General features: G+C 45.0%; 1 protein-coding gene across 1 annotated transcript in view; it reads left to right on the top strand.

The window, feature by feature from the left end:
* The window catches only part of SPRED2 (sprouty related EVH1 domain containing 2), a 57,774-nt gene that overhangs the window by 638 nt on the left and 45,172 nt on the right, over positions 1-11,964 (top strand). The window lies entirely within an intron of this gene.

Below are 11,964 nucleotides of genomic sequence, written 5' to 3'. Positions count from 1 at the left end.
GCCGCCGTTTTGTGAATAGGAGGGCGGCCGCCGCCGCCGTCACATGACGCCGCATTCATAAACCCGGTCACCGGCGGCCTCCCCATTCACCGCCGCCCCCCGCCGCCCACCCCCGCTCCGCAGCGCTGCCGCCGCCTCCCCGCTGATGAACCCCCCCGAGGCTTTCAAAATGCGCGGCGGTGCCCTTTTCCCTTTTTTTCTTTTCTTTTTTTTTTTTTTTTTTATGCTTTCTTCCTCCGAAATAAAACCTAAAGCTACTGCAGCGGAATGGCAGGAAGGGCTTTTTCACGCCGTGCTGGCCCAAGGGCTCTTCCTGGCTATCTCCTCCGGGGTTTTGACAGTCAAGAGGAATGACTCACTGGCGTGCAGGACTGGGCTGATGCCAAGCGCCATAGGATGTACCGTGCTTTAAAACGACTCCTTGCAGGGCTTACAGCGTCAAAATTGTGCAACTTTTTGGCTCGGTATTGAGGTCCGAAAAAAAATCATAATGGGTGGCATGTGCCCCGCTTGCACCTTCATCATGGTAAACTTATTTTAGGGTGATTTACTGGAGAAATACGAGTGGCGAAGGAAATGGCTTCTGCCCCCAACGTGCGTGTTGAGAGGAATTTGTTATTTTGGCAGCTCTTAATGAAGAAATTATAAATACGTGTTTATATGTAGCTTCTAAAATCGTGGTTATTTTGAAGTTGGTAAGGCTCTTGCAACAACAACAACAAAAGAAAGAAAAACCAAAACAAGCAAAAAAAACCAAACAAAAATTACCAAAAGAGAAGTAGTTGCATACAGATTGCTTTGACCTAACAGGCTGGAAAAATGTGGCCAACTCATTTCCAATAAAAACCTGGTTCTTCATTTGGTTTGTTTGGGGCTTTTTTTTTAACTTTGTAAATTGGACAAGAGGAGGAGAAGTGGGTCCCTGTCTCTGGGTTTGAGAACACAGGGCCAAACCTAACCCAATTAATTGGACAACAATCTGGCGCTCACCAGCCTTCATCTTGAGGCACGATACCACTCCAAATGTGTTTTCTGCAGGGCTCGGTGCAGAGGTGAGTGTTGGTGTAAAATGCTGAGCACTTGGCTCCGATAGCTAGGTGGGGGATTTTTTTTCCCCTGACTGTAGGCTGCAGTTTGTTTTGGGAGTGAATTTTTCCATGTGCTGCTGCACTGCCATGCTGACAGAGGCTTCACTAATGGTTTTCATGTGCGTGGAAGCTCTTGGGTCACGCCACCTCTCCTGGGGTCACCTGTCAAGCCAGCAGCACTGTGTGCTTTGGTCCCTTAGAGGTTGGGAGTGCTGGTGACCACAGGGAGCTGGTACCCAACCCATTCCCAGGCCACTGGAAGCTTTTTTGTTGGTGTCTGGATGTGTTGGCTTTCAGGGTCAGCGATGCCTCAGTGCACATCCCAAGTGGTTCTCCTGGAGGCCGTGGCTGGGCTGGCCTTGGCTTTGTAGGGCACAGCGAGGTGTTTTAGGTAAGCCATGGTTTCCTCTGTAAGCTCCTCGCTTCCAGCCTTGCATTGATTGATAGCGTTGCTGAAGTCGGTGACTCATGGGTTGTTTTTTCATTTCAGTGGTGGGTGAAGTGATTTGATTTTTTTTTTTTTTCTCCAATATATATGGTGTTAAAAGAAATAAGGACAGGCTCTCCTGATAAGTTTTCTCAAGCTGTCAGAACAATGGTAGTGTAGCGCGCTATTTGCCCTAGATATCTGGCTTTAATTTGCATAGCTATTCTTGTTTCACTGAGTGCACTGTGAGCAAATGTTAACAGCCAGATTACAAAAAAAAAAGGACCACTGTCAGGATGCCTTTTAAAATAACCCTCTTCAAGTAAATAACAAGGGTTTCCCCCCCTTTTTTTAGTGGTTTCTTGAGAACAGGAGTTTCGAGTCGATTTGTAAAAGCGAGAAGGGAAACAAACAGGGTTTCGGATGCTGGAAACTCCTCGGTCCCTTCAGAACTGCACCATTTCGGGTCGATACTCAGAGGTCACTTTGTCATTGCCAAGCCAGCGCCTCTTCCTGCATCTCAGCCTTCCTTTCTGCTTCCCTGCTCGCCCCCGGCTCAGCCCGCGCTGCCTCGCACGTTGCAGGCTGGGGGCAGATCGGGGATGCCAGCTCATAAATCGGAGCCTGCGAGGCTGCACCCCAGCGCTGGCGGGATTTTTGGGCAGAAGACGTGGGCGACCCTACTCCGAAACCATCCTGGCTGGGCTGCCCCGTGGCTTTTCAGCCTGCGAGGAGGAGAAACGGAGCTGAACCCTCAAGCGAAGTGATGGGGTCGTGCCCGGAGGCTGCCGCCTGCTCGTTCCGATGCACGGTTCCAAGAAAGTCACAGGAAGTAATTAAATGGAAAAGGTCAGGGAACGAGGAAGTGTCGGTGCGCTGCTGGGATGGAGCCGCGATGCCTTGGCCCGGCTGTGTCCCCGGGATGTCCCCGGGGTGTCCCGGGGTGTCCCCGCCACTCCAGCGAGTCCCAGCCCAGTGGGATTGCTGCCCCGGAGCTTTTGAACCAGCTGCATTAAATGCCATATTCGTAGTGTTGCTCTGGTGGTGTCCCGGACAGCAAAACACGGTGTGAGATCACACCGGTGTGTTTTTCCAGTCTAAGGAAAGAAAACTTGCTCTTGCTGCTTCTTTTTGACCCAAAATCTCACTCCCCCCCACATCTGAGCAGACACCAGCGATGTTCGCCCTGGATACTAAATCCAGCAGTGTTGCAGTTTGCCCATTGTGCTGAAAAAAATTATTTCCCTCCCCCCTTCATTTTCACTCCCATTTTTGCCCCATTCTTCTCTAAGCATTAAAGGCAGCTCATTCAGCTAAATTATTTTGCTGCAAGTTTCAGCCAGGGAGGAAGGCATGGGACACACTGTGTGTTATGACATTATTGCTCGCAAATAGGACAGGAAATGAAGGATTGCCAAAATATAACTGTTTATTTCTTGGCCTGAAAACATGCCTGTTTAAAATATGACATGTAAGTAGCTGCTTTGTTCGGTCTCTGGGAGAAGTTGTTGTTTATTGGGGAATAGTAGATCTGTCAGATGAAGAAGAGGGAAAAAGAATGAAGGGATTTGCCCTTTTTACTCTTGCTACTTCTGTTTTGGAAACGCCTTGAAAAGAAATTGTAGGTGGAAGATGTATGGAGAGGTGTTAGGTCAGACAGCTGGAAGGAAAGAGGGTTGCCACAAGAGGAAGGGAGCTGGATTTTTAATTTCTCAGCACATTAGACCCTGCTGTGGCCCTGTGCAGCCCATGGATAACCCAGACGTGGCACTGAAAAGGAGAAACCAAACCAACCTGCCTTTGGGCCAGAAAGTGAAGTTTTTTGGTGCAGCTCCCCTCCTTGAGTGCAGTGGGACAGTGTTTGAGTGCAGCACAGATGCTGCACCAGCACTGGAATCATCTTTGACCTGTTTTTGCAGCCTGTTTTTTTATCTCACTGAGGCACACCCTGGAGCGTGGGTTAAAAGGTAGGTTTTATCTACCTGTTTAATTAAATCCTGAGGCTGCAAACAAAAGTGCGTTGTGTGGCAAGGCTCGCTCTTAACGTGGGCTTGGTTTGCTGTTCGCTGGATTTAAACCACAAAATTGTTTCCTGTCGGCCACCAAATTGCAGGGAGATGTCCTCCTTCTTTGGGACCAGGCTGGAAAATAGGAGCTCAGAAATGAGACACAACGTAACTACTGGTTTTAGTCACTCATTTTTCTTTCTTACATGCTCTGGCATACTTGAGGAATCGATACATTCAGTTTCCTTCCCTCCATCAGAATGGACATAGGAACTGCTCCCTACAGCAAATTCATTGAAAAGTGTGGCTTTTTTGTTTTTATCTTTTTTTCTCCCTTTTTAACAGCACAAGGTGATCTTTCTTGCAAGAACTGTGCAGGGGTGGAGAGGGCACAGAGATCAGTGAAACTAAAAGTACAGCTCTGGAGACTGTGTTTTTGATATATGCCCTGTTTGCTAAGTGGAGCATTTGATTTTTGTAGGACTTAGGCTTCTAAAGCAGTGTAGAATTTAAAAAAGAAGTAAAATAGAAAAGGTCAGTTGACTAAAAAAGGCACAGATAGACTGTGGAGTTGATTGACAGGAGATAGGAACTGCAGCAGGTCCCCATTTCTGTAGACTACCAAAAGCAAGCAAGAAGCTGTTATCACATAAATCCCAGCTCTGGAAAGAGAGGTCTGCTCCAAGCCTGGCAGCAAGCAGAGCAGGGCAGCATCTCCCAGCATCTTGCTTGCACTGCCCTTTTCTTTCTACTTTAACCATGGGTAAACTCAGCTGATGGTTTCTAATGATTTCTTTTTTTTTTCTTTTTTTCTTTTTTTTTTTTTTTTGTTTCTTTTCTTACCTATTGGTTTCCTGCCAAGATCTTCTGAGTTTTCCTTCCTTCCCGTTTCTCTACCCACGTCCACCCCCTTTCCTTGTCAAATTTCCTTTAATCATTTATTTTTCTGGTGCTTGCTCAGTGCTGTAAACCTGACCCTCTAAAGCTGCAGAGAAATGCAGCTGGGCTCTGCTGGCTGCCTTCTCTCTGTATCTGACCCTCACCTTGGGTTTTGCACCAGCTCTTGGGAGCAAAGGCTGGGTTTGCCCATGTGGTTTCTCAGGATTTGGTTCCTTGCAAGGCAGGGAAAACCATCTGCTGTCCCCCACTGCTGGAGGAGTGGAAGCCGTGGAGCTGCAGGATGGAGCTGGGATGAGGAGCAAGCCCTGCTGATGCAGCAAGAGCAGCAAAGCAATGCTGCACTGCTGCTGCACTTCTGCCCACCAGCACAGCCATTCTGGGATGTTTATCACCATCAGTTTTGGTACCCGCAAATGCTCCCAAACCTCTTTTTTCTGCTTCAGCTTGATGTCAGACAAGTGTTGTGTGGGCAGGTAGACATCATCTCAAAGTCCAGGAGGATGTCTTCACTCCATCTCATTTTCTGTCTCCATTTCCTTTTCTCTGCTCTCTGGAGGGTATTGTTTTCTTTATTGCTGGTATTATTTCTATTCCTTCATGTGTCACGCTTGTCTGGAAGCAGGACTTGTACAACTCACACTGCAGGCAAACCCTCATGGCAGTATTTTCTCCTCACTTCAGGGGAAGGTGATCCTTATAACATGAACCCGTGGAGTATAACACTGTCTGCCCCATGCAGTAGAAGCAGATGCTTCACCTTAAAGTAAGGTGTTTTATCAAAAGCACTATTACAAAACCTGCTTTCAAGGCTGTTGGAGACCTTTCTGCCAGCAGCCAGCAGGTTCTACCTGTTGCAGTAGGTCTAAAGTGAGTTTTAACCCAAAGTACTGAGTAAAGTGAGTTTTAACCCAAAGTACTGGTTTTGACTCTGGCCTGCGTGTTCTTGGAGTCTTTGAATAACTTAATTCTTTTACTTTCTTGGCTTGCAAGTTGCACTTCAAGGACTATGTTTTGGGGATTTGTTGTGTCCCTGTTACCCCACCCCCTTTGTTCCCAACTCCTACGTGTAATCAGAGAGATCTTGAGTCTATCAGCTGAGCACTGCTGATGGCTATTCCAGCTAGGAAGGAAGCTTCTCACTGGCAGGCATGGGGAGAAGGGTTTTTGGGACTTTCTTAACGACAGAAGTTGATTTCCCCATCTGTGGTGTTTCCAAAAGTGGGATTACAGAGTTACCCAAAGTGCAGGCTCTGACAGCAGTGTCTGGCAAGGAGAAAAGCATTCCATGACTTGGAGACTGCAGTGGTGATGAAGCTTGTTCATTGCTAGCTAGAGCTTTTTGTTCCAGGCACTACAGAAAGGAGTAAAAATGCAAGCCAGAATTAATGTCTTCAGTGAACTAATCAAAGGATAAATGGGCTTTCAGAAGCAACATTAGGACTCGTTGCCTGTGTACATCTCTCCCCAGGAACAAAAGTGTTTGTCTCTTGCTGAGAGTAACCACTTCCCCCTCCTTTTTAATAGGTGGTCACTGTTCCACCTCTGCTGGGAGATGGGCTGTAAAACCTGATAGCGTCTTTTAATCCTGCGTATGGGAAACACATCTGCCTGCTTGTAGGGACCTGTGCTGCTGTGCAAGGACAGGAGCATGGTCTGCACATGCACTCAGGTCCCGAGGAGGTCTGGAAACACTTAGCTTGTTGGGTTTTTAACTGCATTATACATACATCCTGTTTGGATAGTCCCATTAGTTCTTGTCTTGCTAGCTAGAAGTGGCTGCTTCCCTCCTGTACATTAAAATGTAGAACATCGCTCGCCTGTTTGAGTAGTTGAGAGCAAGATTAGTTTCCATTGCAATGCTTGAAATACACTGAAGGCATTCGTACAGCAGTTTTAAAACACTGTGGGAAATCACCAAGCTTCTTCCATAAACACTGGAGCCTGTTGAAGCACCACAGTTCACCTGCCAGTTCCTTGCTGGTCTTCCCCTCACCTGCAGAAAGACATTTCTTAAATGATGTGGTTTAACAGGAATTAAATCCATGTTTAGGATTAGTTGATGCCACTAGAAGCAATTAGTATCTGAGCTAAAGCACACGTGTTAATTTACCTTTTTTCTGTTTGAGTCTCTAGACCATTTATGCTTTTTATTTATTTATTCATTCCCATACTAGTGGTGGAAAGCATTTTTCTGGGGGACATACATGAGGTGAAAGAAGGGTTTCTCTTCTTTCTGTGTGATTTTCTCCCTTGAAGTATTGGCAGCACTTCTTTTTCTGCAGCTGTAATGAGTCCTAACCCATGGCAGGTCCCTGTTTCGAGGGGGACTCTGCCCAAAAAGACACCCGTCAAATTCACCCCCATCACTAACAGCAGAGAGCTCAGCTTACCTCTGCTCACTGCATTTCTTCACTGACATGTCCAAACACTCCCACCTGGGCTTCCAAGTGCTTGTTCACCTGGTTTTACAAGTGGAAAGGTATGCCCTGGAGCTGGGAGAGGGTTGCTAGCTAATGCTTCCAGCTGCAGCACAGAGGGAAGCTGTGCTTTGGGACAGGAGGAGGCAGGTGAACAGCTGGATCATGCCTTGGTAGCAGTCAGCTGCTCATCACCACATCCATCCCTGTAAAACCTTGAGGGCTCTGAAGGGGAAAAGTATCCAGGTTCTAATACTGGAGAGCTATTTCTTTTGTTTTCCAGTGATCCAAGGGATGCCATAAAAGAGCTGCTGGAAGGCATCAGCAGAACTGGGGAGTGCAGTCAGTGCTGCTGTGGGGATCTGGCTCTGGGGTTGCAATTGTTTACAAACTGTCTCGTTCTTAAAAATTATGTAGAGATATGAAAGTATTACCTGGGTTAATTTAAAGCATGCTTGGAGGTTTATGGATGTGTAGCTTAGCTTTTTGTTCAATTGCTTTTGATTTATTTATTTGTGTGATTACCGTGATGCTTGGATCTTTGTACCATCATTCATCTGTTCTGTGTGGGTGAGGGTTTGAGGTCAGAAGTCCAGTGGTTCAGTGGGGTGATGAATGCCTAATTTTGCCTTAGGTACCCCGTGCAGTGGGTCTTGATGATGATGATGAGCTGAGGAGTTCACCCTCCTCTGCTGGCAGGTTGGCTGCGAAAGAACTGCATGGGAGAGAATGTTGCTGAAGGTTGGGGCCAGACCTAGACCTGCCTTCTCCAATTTTCTCCACAGTTTTGACAATGCAGCCACCTTACATGATCACATTTCCTAAAAACCAAGGTGTCTGACTCCCAAGTCTGAAATCTCCTGATTTATTTTTAAAGTTTTTATTTTCATTATTGAAGTTGTATTAAAAGCCCTGCTTGCCTTGGAGGCAATGGAGGGCCAGGGTACAGACACCTCAGTGTAAATCTCTGTATTTCAGGAGCTTGTTATCCTCCATGTATTTAAAATTTGTTTTTAAATTATGGAAAAGCCACTGGTACTTCAGTGGTGGCCTTTTTTATTTTAAATACTGGTGAAATTGCAGCAAAAACTTTTATCATTAGAGATTTATAATGCTGCCAACATAATTCATCCTTGACTGAAACTTGGCATGGGAGGTGTTAAGCTGGTTGCAGCCCATCATTGCTTTATGTGTTGTTACTGTATATCTGCATTTAGTGGCTGCAAAGATAAAAAGGGTTAGGAAATGGTACAGAGTTTTATTAAATAGTAATTCTCATTCTTGCATTGCTTGAATGACCTTGTGTTTTTAAAAAGGCACTTGGTGTTTAGTTGAAGTAGAAGAAAAAGAGAGTGCAGAGCTTGTTTTCTGTGTTTAAAAACAAGAATAAAAGGCTGCAGTACAATTAAGCCATTAGAGCTGCTTAAGGGGAAATTTTCCTTCTTTCTTTTGTGTGCAAGTATTTGGCATTTTGTTATAGTAATACTTCATGAGTGTATTGAATGGCTGGAAAATTACTAAACTGGAGATGAGGCTCTGCTTGTTACTTGAAGGAAGTGAAATGCAGAGTTAACCAGACTGGTTAAAAACAATAAATAAAATGAAAAAAAATTAAAGGGGTATTGATAGGAGAGGGGCAGGCTGGAGGGAACTGGAAGCACACAGAGAGCACGATCTCACAAATGCAGTCAGGAAGTTCTAGAAATACCCTTTATAAACACTGCATCCTACAGGAAGAACCTTAAAGTCCAAATAAACCTTTTCCCCTTGTGCCTATGTGTACATAAACTCCACTGATTTGGAAGATCTTATCAGCTCAGCGATGTGCCTTTTTACAGTAGTTCCTAAAACAGGTTGTATGATAAATATCAACCTTTCTTCTTTTTTTAGCTGTTTATCAGGTTTCTTTGTGCTTTTATCAGTTACTGAAGTCTGTGTCTCCCTCTCCCAGAAGTCCTAAACCTTCCAAGGTCAGTCTCTCTGGATAAGTGACTGCTTTTGGTTAATATCCTTACAAACACTGAGTTGTACAGATGGGCAGAGTCAGGAGGAAGGTGAAGGATTTTATCTCTTTGATTTGATGTGTACATGGGGAGGATGATCTTCCCCCACCTCAAAATTATGATTGTAGCAATGTGGTATGTGTAGAAATGCTTAGCAGACAGCAGATAAAGGGGAGACAGAAATAGGCTTATTTTGATGCCTTGGATTGAACTCCAAAAGAATTTATTGATCCTGGAATTGCCATGGCCATCTTGCATGATTTTGGGCTGGATAATGTTAAAATATGTGTGCTTCCTTACTGTGATGTTTTTACCCAGCTTCTCTCCTCTGCTTGCACATTTAAAATCTTGCTTCTCTCCCAGGCTTTTTACTGCATCCTAGGAATAACTGTGTGCCCAGGGGCCAGGATCTAGCCAGGGTCTCCCAGTTTTTGGATGTGGAGATGGTGTTTGGTGTGCCAGTGACCTCAGCTCTGCTGATCCTCCCCTGGTGAGCAGCTGAGGAGCCCTTTAAAATCACAGCCTGTGAATGAAAAAAGTACAGCTTGAAAAATCTGCCACCAGCCATTCATTTGGTTTGGTTCTGCGTGTGTGCCTTTAATCAGGAGTCCTGAAATAAATTCCCATGCATGCAGCAAAGCCTCCTCTTCATTCCAAATCCCCATGAGCAAATATTATGCTTCCCTAGAGTTAGTAGCCACACGGACTATTTTAGAAATGGTAATCCTGAAGATCCATAAATTGGAATACAAAAAGCCACCATATGAGGTAGTTTTATCTTGGTTTGGCTATGGAGCACTGAAGTTCTGCAGTGCTTAGTGCTTCTACATCCATGTACTTGGTATTTTCTATGTCAGGAAAGCTCTGGGTGAGCTGTAGGCTGGATCAATTAGTTGATAAAATTTGGTGTTCTATCCAAAAGTTATTAAATAATACATCTAGCAGCTTTGTTGCTGGTGGAGGTGTTTGGGTGGTGTTGGTTTTTTTTTTTTTCCTCCTTCCCTTGGCTATATCCCTAAGGAAGCGTGGGCAACCTTTATCAGAGTATTGGTGCAATAGCTTCCCCAACCTTTCATAAGGTCAAATAAAAAAATAAACAGTCCTTCTTAGGGGAAGGAAGGGATGGGGAAAGAAGGGTGTTTGTGTACACTTTCCCATTCATGTTTTAAAGAGAAAATATATAAACTTCTGGAGTCAGCGCTGAGTATCTCGTGCCATTATAGGAGCTGAGAGTTGGGAGCTTAATTTGTTTTCTCAGTGCTGACTTGAACAAAACCAAAGGGGAATAGCAGTGAGCAGGGGAGTGCTTTGGTGCTTTTGGGTTTGCCTCTGTTGGCCAAATGCACTCCACGTGCTGCAATGATTGAAGCAATGAAATAAATCACAGAGTGATTCTGCTAATCCATCCTTTGGATTGTGAATGTAACTAAGGTTGCTGTGTTGTTTTGGGGTAAGGTGATACAGAGGAGAAAATGCATCCTTTTTTCCAGCACTTAAGTGTTGAGATCTTAAAAGGCATACCTTTAATTTAATATAAAGAAAAAAAGTAATTAAATAGTATTAGACTGTTTCCCTCTTTTGCTTGCTCTCTGCTGCAGGAATGGGAGAAATAATTTTTCACAAGATCATTTACCAGGTTTTGTGGTTCTACATGGGTCTGGTACCCTCCTGCACATAGTCAGCTGCCAGTAGTACTTGCTTCTACATATTTTAAGAAGGAAAAAATTGCTCTAATTTCAGTGCTTGGGATATGAATGGAAGAGGTGGGACTGAAAATGAGCACCCCTGGTTGGACATTCTTCAGATCATCGTTCACCTTGGGTCACAACTAGTGAGCCCTGGCTATACCTGCTCATGGTGTGGGTATTTAAACCAGCCAGGTGCTGCCTTTATCCAGTATAAAGAAACCCCTGCCCTGTAAGCCAGGGCTGGAAAACCCAACTGCTGTGTAAGAGGCATGATCTGTTGTCCCTGGCCAGTTATCTATGGAACAGGTAGACAAAATATATAACATAAGCTGTTTGTTGTGAATAATGCTGTAAAGAGCTCAATAATGGGCTCTAGTGAGCTAGCTGAAAGCTGCTGCTGCTGGCTGCAGAGAACATGCCTGCATTTGGAAGAGGTCTCTTAAAATGGTCAATATTAATTCTCCTTCACTTGAGAACCGAACATCAAAGGCAGATCCTTCACATCCTCTCTCATCTTTGTATGAAAGTGACTCTCCAAATTTTAGCATGCATTAAAAATACTTGGAGGTAGCTACTGATGTTACTTCTGAGCGTGGTTAGCACTAGATTTATTTTACAGTGGATATTGAAGTAAACATCCCTGTATATGATGAGAGCAGTGGGGAGAGGAGGCAAGAATGGAATAGCAGAGAAATTTATCGTAATTGGTGATGGGTCAGCAGAAAAAATACAAATTTTTTTTAAGTGATTAATTTCAGCTCATGGTTTTATTAACTGCCATGATATGAATTTGGGCCAGTTGGGTCACCCTTTGCTACAGAGGACGCAAGGATGTGCTGGCTATTTTTCTTAGACCAGAAGTGAATCTTCTTTGTGTCTGCAGATGGTGTCTTCCAGTGTTAGACAGTGACTCTTCCTTGGCTTATCACTGAGGGGTGCATTCCTTACTAGATACAGAGCACCTGGCTATTTCCTTACCTGTTAAGCCTTATCACAAATTGTGTTCTGGATTCTGTACTCTTTTAAGCTCTCATTTCCTTAGGTGGATGGAAGAAATGTTGAGCCCCTTTCCTCTACTTCCATGTGTGACTTTGGTCAGCGACAAGCTCCTGAACTTCTGATTAAAGCCAGCTCCTCAGGACAGAAAGGGGAAACTCCTTGAGAGCTCTGCAGCGTGGAAATGGCCCACATAAAAGCACGTTTGTACATTTTGTTACACGGAGGAATTCCTGGCCCTACCCAGCCCTGAGTAAATAGCCAGGAGAGGCGGCTGGAGCGTGACGGATGGCAATGGAGCGGGGACGTGGGGTGTGGAATCCACGGCGCAGAGCAAACAGGGAAGGGAAAGCTGCTATTAAACTTGGAAGCATTTAAAGCACAAAGAAGTGGAAAGGCACCTCAGTACTGTGCTTGGGAGTTTCTCCCTGGTGTGGGC

Source organism: Lonchura striata, chromosome 3, assembly GCF_046129695.1.
Source record: "Lonchura striata isolate bLonStr1 chromosome 3, bLonStr1.mat, whole genome shotgun sequence".
NCBI classification, from domain to species: Eukaryota; Metazoa; Chordata; class Aves; order Passeriformes; family Estrildidae; genus Lonchura; species Lonchura striata.
The sequence above is the reverse complement of the archived record's forward strand: the minus strand, read 5'-3'. Positions and strand labels throughout refer to the sequence as shown.